This window comes from Schistocerca serialis, chromosome 11 (genome assembly GCF_023864345.2).
Source record: "Schistocerca serialis cubense isolate TAMUIC-IGC-003099 chromosome 11, iqSchSeri2.2, whole genome shotgun sequence".
Lineage (NCBI taxonomy): Eukaryota > Metazoa > Arthropoda > Insecta > Orthoptera > Acrididae > Schistocerca > Schistocerca serialis.
Window position 1 is genome coordinate 207,998,001 of NC_064648.1, and position 9,091 is coordinate 208,007,091.

A 9,091-nucleotide genomic window follows, 5' to 3' on the forward strand; every position below is an offset into this window, starting at 1 on the left:
AGATGAAGAAGCTAGCACAGGATAGAGTAGCATGGAGAGCTGCATCAAACCAGTCTCAAGACTGAAGACCACAACAACAACAACAACAACAACAAGTGCATTGTCAGAACTGCCTCTTCTAGTAAACACTACGCGCCTTTTGAACAAACAACATTCGCTTTTATCCGCTCTTGATCCACTGGTTGTCGGTCTTCTAATGAACTATCAAACGAAGTTCACTTTCGGCGCTATGCCTGAGCGGTGGGGTGGTCTGAAGAGTATAATGTTCCTGAAGAATACAGATATCACAGGTGCTTCTGCGGTCAAAGAGATTCACAGTAGAAACGGCGAAGGAAAAGAAACATGATTGGTAGAAAATTGCCGAAGGACTGCTTGAATACTGCTGAGCAGTGTGGGATCCGTACCAGATAGGGTTGATAGAAGAGAGAGAGAAGATCCAACGGAGAGCAGCGCGCTTCGTTACAGGATCATTTAGTAATCGCGAAAGTGTTACGGAGATTATAGATTAACTCCAGTGGAAGACTCTGCAGGAGAGACGCTCAGTAGCTCGGTACGGGCTTTTGCGAAGTTTCGAAAACATACCTTCTCCGAGGAGCCAAGCAGTATATTGCTCCCTCCTACGTGTATCTCGCGAAGAGACCGTGAGGATAAAATCAGAGAGATCAGAGCCCACACAGAGGCATTCCGACAATCTTTCTTTCCACGAACAGTACGAGACTGGAATAGAAGGGAGAACCGATAGAGGTACTCAAGGTACCCTCCGCCACACACCGTCAGGTGGCTTGCGGAGTATGGATGCAGATGCAGATATGTCCTGCTACGGAGAGAGAAACACAATAATTTCGTTAGATGTTTCCTTCATGCCGGAACGCACTGAGCAGCGCTTGTTTTGTAATTGTGTTCATTAAAAAGTAAAAGCAATACAAATTTCTCTGAAAGTAAACAAGTGCGAGTATCTATCTGTTATGCTCATTGAAATTAGAAATAGTCGAAAGACCTTTTCCAGTCTCGTTGCTTACGTTCTTGGTGTCTGTAATTGCATGGCCGATGTATCAGCGTTTTATTACAGATTTTTTTATCAATTGGTTCAAATGGTTCTGAGCACTATGGGACTTAACATCTGTGGTCATCAGCCCCCTAGAACTTAGAACTACTTAAACCTAACTAACCTAAGGACATCACACACACCCATGCCTGAGGCAGGATTCGAACCTGCAACCGCAGCAGTCGCGCGGTTCCGGACTGAGCGCCTAGAACCGCTAGACCACCGCGACCGGCGTTTATTTACCCATTTTATTTATTCCGTGTAATCAGATTTTCTTCATCTCTCTCTGGTCGAGTGATAATGGTTTAAAATTGCACTATATCTTTTATATTATTACTTCGGTCGCGCTGATATGAAACTTCCTGGCAGATTAAAACTGTGTGCCCGACCGAGACTCGAACTGGGGTTAAAGATATTGTGCCTACGAAAGCCTGCAGGGTTGCCACATCTTGCAAAGAAAATCAGTCTCATTACTTTATTGTCGCACCTCGTTGGCCTAAAATTTAGAAAATTTTGAATCAGAACTGCGTATGTTCAAAGTGGTTTCATTTAGAAACCTCTCGCAAAAGCACCAGCACAAACTCAGATTTGCAGTACAATAGTTTTACGTATACAGGGCTACTAAAAAGGAATGGACAGATTCCAGACTACGAAAGATGTAAACACAGTTCCAACGTTCCTGGAAATAGAAAAGTTCAGATTTTTATGTCTTCAGTGTGAGCTCTATGTCTTACACCACAAATATCAAAACGGTGGCTCACTTCCCGCACACAGGAAGCAGGCCGGCCCGGGTGGCCGAGCGGTTCTAGGCGCTACAGTCTGGAACCGCGCGACCGCTGCGGTCGCAGGTTCGAATCCTGCCTCGGGCATGTATGTGTGTGCTGTCCCTAGTTCGGTTTAAGTAGTTCTAAGTTCTTGGGGACTGATGACCTCAGATGTTAAGTCCCATAGCGCTCAAAGCCATTTGAACCTTATACTGCGCGGACAAAAGATACAGAAATTCCCATGTGGCAGATGTGTTTCACACTGGCTCCATAGATGCAGCCGACGTATTCTAGCAGCGCAACTTGAGTCCCTCCAGGCTACCCCAAACGGAAAAAGGAAGGCAATTAATTTCTTCGGTGCTCTTCTAGCCGTCTTACGGCTAGCGCTCCTAACGCTGGCCTAGATACCGCCCCATCCCATTTACTACTGCGTGGTCTTTTAACTCCTTCCAGCTGCCATTCCCCCCTGCCCCCACCGCCCGTTTCTCTTATCCTCTTTTTTTTTCCAACAGTTCGTGCTCGTTGAGCTCCCGAATTATCTGCCCTCGCCCCGGCATGTTAAAAAATAATTAACTTTCCCTTACGCCTCAAAAATCACGGGCGGTCGAAAACGAGAGATATCGTGCAGGCCCGGCGCGAGATAGAAATGCGCTGTCGAGAAATTCGTTACTGATAACGTATCGCGGCGTAAAAAAAAAAAAAATGTACGGAGCTGAAATATTTCCTATGCAGTAGTCTGCAGGGAGGCAGTCGGTTGCTGGCTTTTTTTTTTTAAATTTTTGTGTTTAGTTTTTTGCGCACAGGGAGGTTTCAAGACCTCACTGGAAACTGTTGAGCGAATGTCACCTGAGTAAGACGATTACGAAACGGATGGAAACGTTACTTCAGTATCTGTAATGTGGTCCGTCTGTATATCCGCACAGCACACACACACACATACATACACACACACACACACACACACACACACACACACACAGGTTTTCTTAGCACCACCACACCGTTGCAAAAAAAAAAAAAAAAAAAAAAAAAAAAAAAAAAAAAAAAAAATAGGAATATCAAAAAAAAAATCGGAATATAAAAAAAAAATTATGTAGAGTAATGAAACTTCGAGAATACATTTTTCTATTTGACGTATTTAAAGGATTAACATTGCAAGATTTTTGTTCAAAAAATGGTTCAAATGGCTCTGAGCACTACGGGACAACATCTGAGGTCATCAGTCCTAGAACTACTTAAACCTAACTAACATAAGGGCATCACACGCATCCATGCTCGAGGCAGGATTCGAACCTGCGACCGTAGCGGTTCCAGACTGTAGCGCCTAGAACCGCTCGGCCACCCTGGCCGGCTACAGTTCACAGATGAGATACGTATTACTGGGTTGATGCATTGAATGTTGTGTAGGCCTATTACAATGTGTCTTAAGTTCTGGTTTTATTGCCTGTTTTGGAAATGGTGGATGTATGCGTTAGTTTGCGTGCCTTACAGGTAGCTGTTGAATGTTTATGTTGGCAGCTCTAAATCTGCTACACAATCTACAGCTTATCATCTGCAAACAGCAAAAGGTAATTCTTTTTTTAAAAAAAATTGTATTTTGTGCATTTCCGAACGAAAAAAGTATGTATCGTGTTATTTTGCGTGTTACTTGCGGCTTTGATGTTGTGCTGTTCGTCTCCTTTGTGATGTGGTAAGACGACAGACGTTTCGAACTTGCACAGTGGCTTCGCCGTCATTATGTGTTTTTGTGGCTGTGTAGTACTCATTTGTGTATACGAGGATGTAATCTCTTCCGCAAGAACCGATACGATCTTAGTATATATACTCGTATAGTTAAGGCTCACCGGCCATTTTGACCATCTTCTTCTGTCCGGATGCACAAACAGTGCCCGAAATCTTACGGGAATCGGCAGTAAAGCCTCGAGTAATGACTATAATGGGCAGGGGCACTATGAATATAGTGCGGGACAATAAGTTGAGAATGTGGGTGTCACGGGAGGCGTGCCAGAGATAAGTCCCTGCAGTCGCACTATCCTGTGTGTCCTCGATGGCTCAGATGGACGGGTGACGTATCTGTGTGAGCATATGCTTAACACAGCTGTGTACCTACTGCGACAGCTATAGAAGAAACAACAACCCTGTGTGATATACACTCCTGGAAATTGAAATAAGAACACCGTGAATTCATTGTCCCAGGAAAGGGAAACTTTATTGACACATTTCTGGGGTCAGATACATCACATGATCACACTGACAGAACCACAGGCACATAGACACAGGCAACAGAGCATGCACAATGTCGGCACTAGTACAGTGTATATCCACCTTTCGCAGCAATGCAGGCTGCTATTCTCCCATGGAGACGATCGTAGAGATGCTGGGTGTAGTCCTGTGGAACGGCTTGCCATGCCATTTCCACCTGGCGCCTCAGTTGGACCAGCGTTCGTGCTGGACGTGCAGACCGCGTGAGACGACGCTTCATCCAGTCCCAAACATGCTCAATGGGGGACAGATCCGGAGATCTTGCTGGCCAGGGTAGTTGACTTACACCTTCTAGAGCACATTGGGTGGCACGGGATACATGCGGACGTGCATTGTCCTGTTGGAACAGCAAGTTCCCTTGCCGGTCTAGGAATGGTAGAACGATGGGTTCGATGACGGTTTGGATGTACCGTGCACTATTTAGTGTCCCCTCGACGATCACCAGTGGTGTACGGCCAGTGTAGGAGATCGCTCCCCACACCATGATGCCGGGTGTTGGCCCTGTGTGCCTCGGTCGTATGCAGTCCTGATTGTGGCGCTCACCTGCACGGCGCCAAACACGCATACGACCATCATTGGCACCAAGGCAGAAGCGACTCTCATCGCTGAAGACGACACGTCTCCATTCGTCCCTCCATTCACGCCTGTCGCGACACCACTGGAGGCGGGCTGCACGATGTTGGGGCGTGAGCGGAAGACGGCCTAACGGTGTGCGGGACCGTAGCCCAGCTTCAGGGAGGCGGTTGCGAATGGTCCTCGCCGATACCCCAGGAGCAACAGTGTTCCTAATTTGCTGGGAAGTGGCGGTGCGGTCCCCTACGGCACTGCGTAGGATCCTACGGTCTTGGCGTGCATCCGTGCGTTGCCGCGGTCCGGTCCTAGGTCGACGGGCACGTGCACCTTCCGCCGACCACTGGCGACAACATCGATGTACTGTGGAGACCTCACGCCCCCCGTGTTGAGCAATTCGGCGGTACGTCCACCCGGCCTCCCGCATGCCCACTATACGCCCTCGCTCAAAGTCCGTCGACTGCACATACGGTTCACGTCCACGCTGTCGCGGCATGCTACCAGTGTTAAAGACTGCGATGGAGCTCCGTATGCCACGGCAAACTGGCTGACACTGACGGCGGCGGTGCACAAATGCTGCGCAGCTAGCGCCATTCGACGGCCAACACCGCGGTTCCTGGTGTGTCCGCTGTGCCGTGCGTGTGATCACATTGCTTGTACAGCCCTCTCGCAGTGTCCGGAGCAAGTATGGTGGGTCTGACACACCGGTGTCAATGTGTTCTTTTTTCCATTTCCAGGAGTGTATTTTGTTTGGTTTCAAAATGGCATCTTTGATCATAATAGTGAACTGTTTTAGTTGTGTTTAAAATTGAGAAATTGAATGGCACATATGTTCCATAAAACATTTGTAAACTTTTGTAATACTGTCACTGTAAATTGAGCTGATAATGTATGTTCTGGTACCACACATTTTATTTAACATGTGCTGTGACTGTTGTGCAGCTGTTTCCCAGTGAACTTAGATTGTTCAGATGTTGTAGATAATATTTCTTTTCTGTGTTTGTATGAAAGAGTGGTAAATCTTCAGCCTAGTCTGTCTAGGGGCATGGATGATCAGACATGTGTTCTTTTAAAATTTGGCGGAAGAAAGTAAACAAACATCTTGCTTCTGTGTCATTGTCAAGTGAGTGAAACTCAAATTTGATGTGCTTCCAACTCCCCCCTCCCCCCTCTGTCTCACTCTATCTCTCTCACATTCTGTTTGTGTGTGTGTGTGTGTGTGTGTGTGTGTGTGTGTGTGTGTGTGTGTGTGAGAGAGAGAGAGAGAGAGAGCAAAGCTGTGATGAAATTTGCTGTATTGCACTGTTGTATTATATTTATATTGTTCTTATATTTTTTAGTAAAATATGGTCGGCAGCTATTTTCTCATGTCGTATTCACTTAGACCTAACTATTGCTTGCTCTAATATTTTACTTTTACAATCGAGTGATTTCACTGTAGTGATTATTTTGTTGCTGTTTATGTAGCCAGGTCTTAGTTTTTACTCTGTCTCACCTTGCTGCAAGAAAGTTGTGAGGGAAAATTGTTGTAAATGGTGCTATGTGCACATACATTGTACAGGGTGTTACAAAAAGGTGCGGCCAAACTTTCAGGAAACATGCCCCACACACAAATAAAGAAAAGATGTTATGTGGACATGTGTCTGGAAACGCTTAATGTCCATGTTAGAGCTCATTTTAGTTTCCTCCACCTACGCTCAATGGAGCACGTTATCATGATTTCATACGGGATACTCTACCTGTGCTGCTAGAACATGTGCCTTTACAAGTACGACACAACATGTGGTTCATGCACGATGGAGCTCCTGCACATTTCAGTCGAAGTGTTCGTACGCTTCTCAACAACAGATTCGGTGACCGATGGATTGGTAGAGGCGGACCAATTCCGTGGCCTCCACGCTCTCCTGACCTCAACCCTCTTGACTTTCATTTATGGGGGCATTTGAAAGGTCTCGTCTACGCAACCCCGGTACCAAATGTAGAGATTCTTCGTGCTCGTATTGTGGACGGCTGTGATACAATACGCCATTCTCCAGGGCTGCATCAGCGCGTCAGGGATTCCGTGCGACGGAGGGTGGATGCACGTATCCTCGCTAACGGAGGACATTTTGAACATTTCCTGTAACAAAGTGTTTGAAGTCACGCTGGTACGTTCTGTTGCTGTGTGTTTCCATTCCATGATTAATGTGATTTGAAGAGAAGTAATGAAATGAGCTCTAACATGGAAAGTAAGCGTTTCCGGACACATGTCCACATAACATATTTTCTTTCTTTGTGTGTGAGGAATGTTTCCTGAAAGCTTGGCCGTACCTTTTTGTAACACCCTGTATATGTGTGTAATGATTCAGTGTTTTGAAATACATGAAGTCTTGTGCAAGTAAGAAAGAAAAAAGATGAATAGAGGGTCTGCCATGTAAGCAGGAGATCCCGGGTTCGAGTCCCGATCGGGGCACACATTTTCAACTGTCCCTATTGACTTATATCAACGTCTCTATGCAGCTAGGGGTATTCATTTCATTGTATTCATTTGTTCCATTGCATAGTTGTCTGTGTGAGGGTTGGTGTGTGTGTGGGACAGAGAGAGAGAGAGAGAGAGAGAGAGAGAGAGATTGTTGTGTAAAGTCATCTAGAATGAATCTTGCGCAGTCTGGGGGAGAGGAAAATTTAGTTCTGGGGGCCCATCATGTGAAGTTTTGATGCGCGTATTATTTACATAGTACTTCAGTTGCGGCACAGAGTCTTTCATTGCACTATTGAACATCTATATAAGTAACATCCACATGAAAACTTCGCACGGTCAGCCTCAAGAACTTAAGTTTCGCTCTCCCCCGTACTTGCACATCATCTCTCTCTCTCTCTCTCTCTCTCTCTCTCTCTCTCTCTCTCTCTCTCTCTCGCCCCTCTCTCCCCCCCCTCCTCCCCACCCCCTCTCTGTCTGTCCCTCTCCCTCCCAGCCCAGAACACACACACACACACACACACACACACACACACACACAAACGAAAGACCATTAACGCCAACACGCGTCTCACCAGGGCAAATATGCCACGAAACAAGTGAATACTACACAGCCAAACAACACGTAGTGGCGGCGAAAACACTGTGCAAGTTCGAAAACTCGCAGAAAATGCCTATGAAACGACAAAAGTGGTAGAAATTAGCGTATTACCATACCACAAACAAAGGAGACAAACTGCACAACATCAAAGCCATAAGTAACACGCAAAATAAAGCGATACATTCTCGTTTTCGTTCGGAAATGCATAATAAAGAAAAAGAAAAATTACGCTTTCCTATTTGCAGATGACAAGCTGTAGATTGTGTAGCATACTCACAGCTACCAACATAAACATTCAATAGCTTCAAGTAAGATGTGTGAAGTAACGCATACATCCATTCTTTCCCAAAATAAGCTATGAAACTAGAACTTAAGACATATTGTAATAAACGACATACATTGGCCCAGTAATTCATATCTCACTTATGAACCGCAAACAAGCCACGTATAATACTTGACAACAATAACTTCATTCACAGATGTAAATATTTTGTACCAAATGTTTTCCCTAAATGTTAACATTTAAGAACAATTTTACAAAAAGGAAATAACAGCAACCCACAGAAGGTAGCACAAAAACTGCTGAAACATGTCTGGGTAAAACAAAACTCCAAAGATGTCTTCCATAATGCGGAATTCCTCATCCAAGAACAAATGGTACTGGAGTGCAGATGGAACAAACTTTAGAAGAATGTTTGAAGAGCGCGTCTGTTGTAGTGCTTCTTCCTCGTGCTGTACAAGACAGTCACTAAAATACTGCCGGCCGGGGTGACCGAGCGGTTCTAGGCGCTACAGTCCGGAACCGCGCGACCGCTACGGTCTCAGATTCGAATCCTGCCTCGGGCATGGATGTGTGTTGGTGTCCTTAGGTTAGTTAGGTTTAATTAGTTCTAAGTTCTAGGGGACTGATGACGTCACAAGTGAAGTCTCATAGTGCTCAGAGCCATTTGTTTTCAACTAAAATACTCACGAAATGCGTAGGTAAAAAGTTGCGTAGGACTCGAGAACTGAGGGTTCGTCGTAGCTACGTGATTCAGGCCACGTATCGTATAATTTTCATATTGTTTTGGTCTCTAATGGTTTGTGAAATCCCGAATTGGCTAGCCAGGTGCTTTGACCTACTAAAAAATGTAATTTTTTTTTCTTATGGTTCAAGTCTTGTAGACTAACGTTTTTCGACACCGTATGTATGGCCACGTGCATTGTCCTGTTGGAAAATGGGATTATTCCGTTACGGTTCAGGCCACTTGTCACGTATTTTTCGTACACTTCTGGGCACGAAAGGTTTGCGAAATCCTGTTTCTCTTTAATAAAACTTTGAGTGACAAGTCACCTAAAGTCCTCTAGATCGGAGCAATACACATTTAAAAGATGAAAGTGTTGTAAATGAA

At 45.3% G+C, this 9,091-nt stretch overlaps 1 non-coding gene across 1 annotated transcript; it reads left to right on the forward strand.

The window, feature by feature from the left end:
* The first annotated feature begins 1,830 nt into the window (after positions 1–1,830).
* Trnas-gga (transfer RNA serine (anticodon GGA)) lies at positions 1,831–1,914 on the forward strand. Its single transcript is given in 2 exon segments — positions 1,831–1,870; positions 1,880–1,914. It is a non-coding gene; the product is annotated as a tRNA-Ser (tRNA).
* Positions 1,915–9,091: the final 7,177 nt, after the last annotated feature.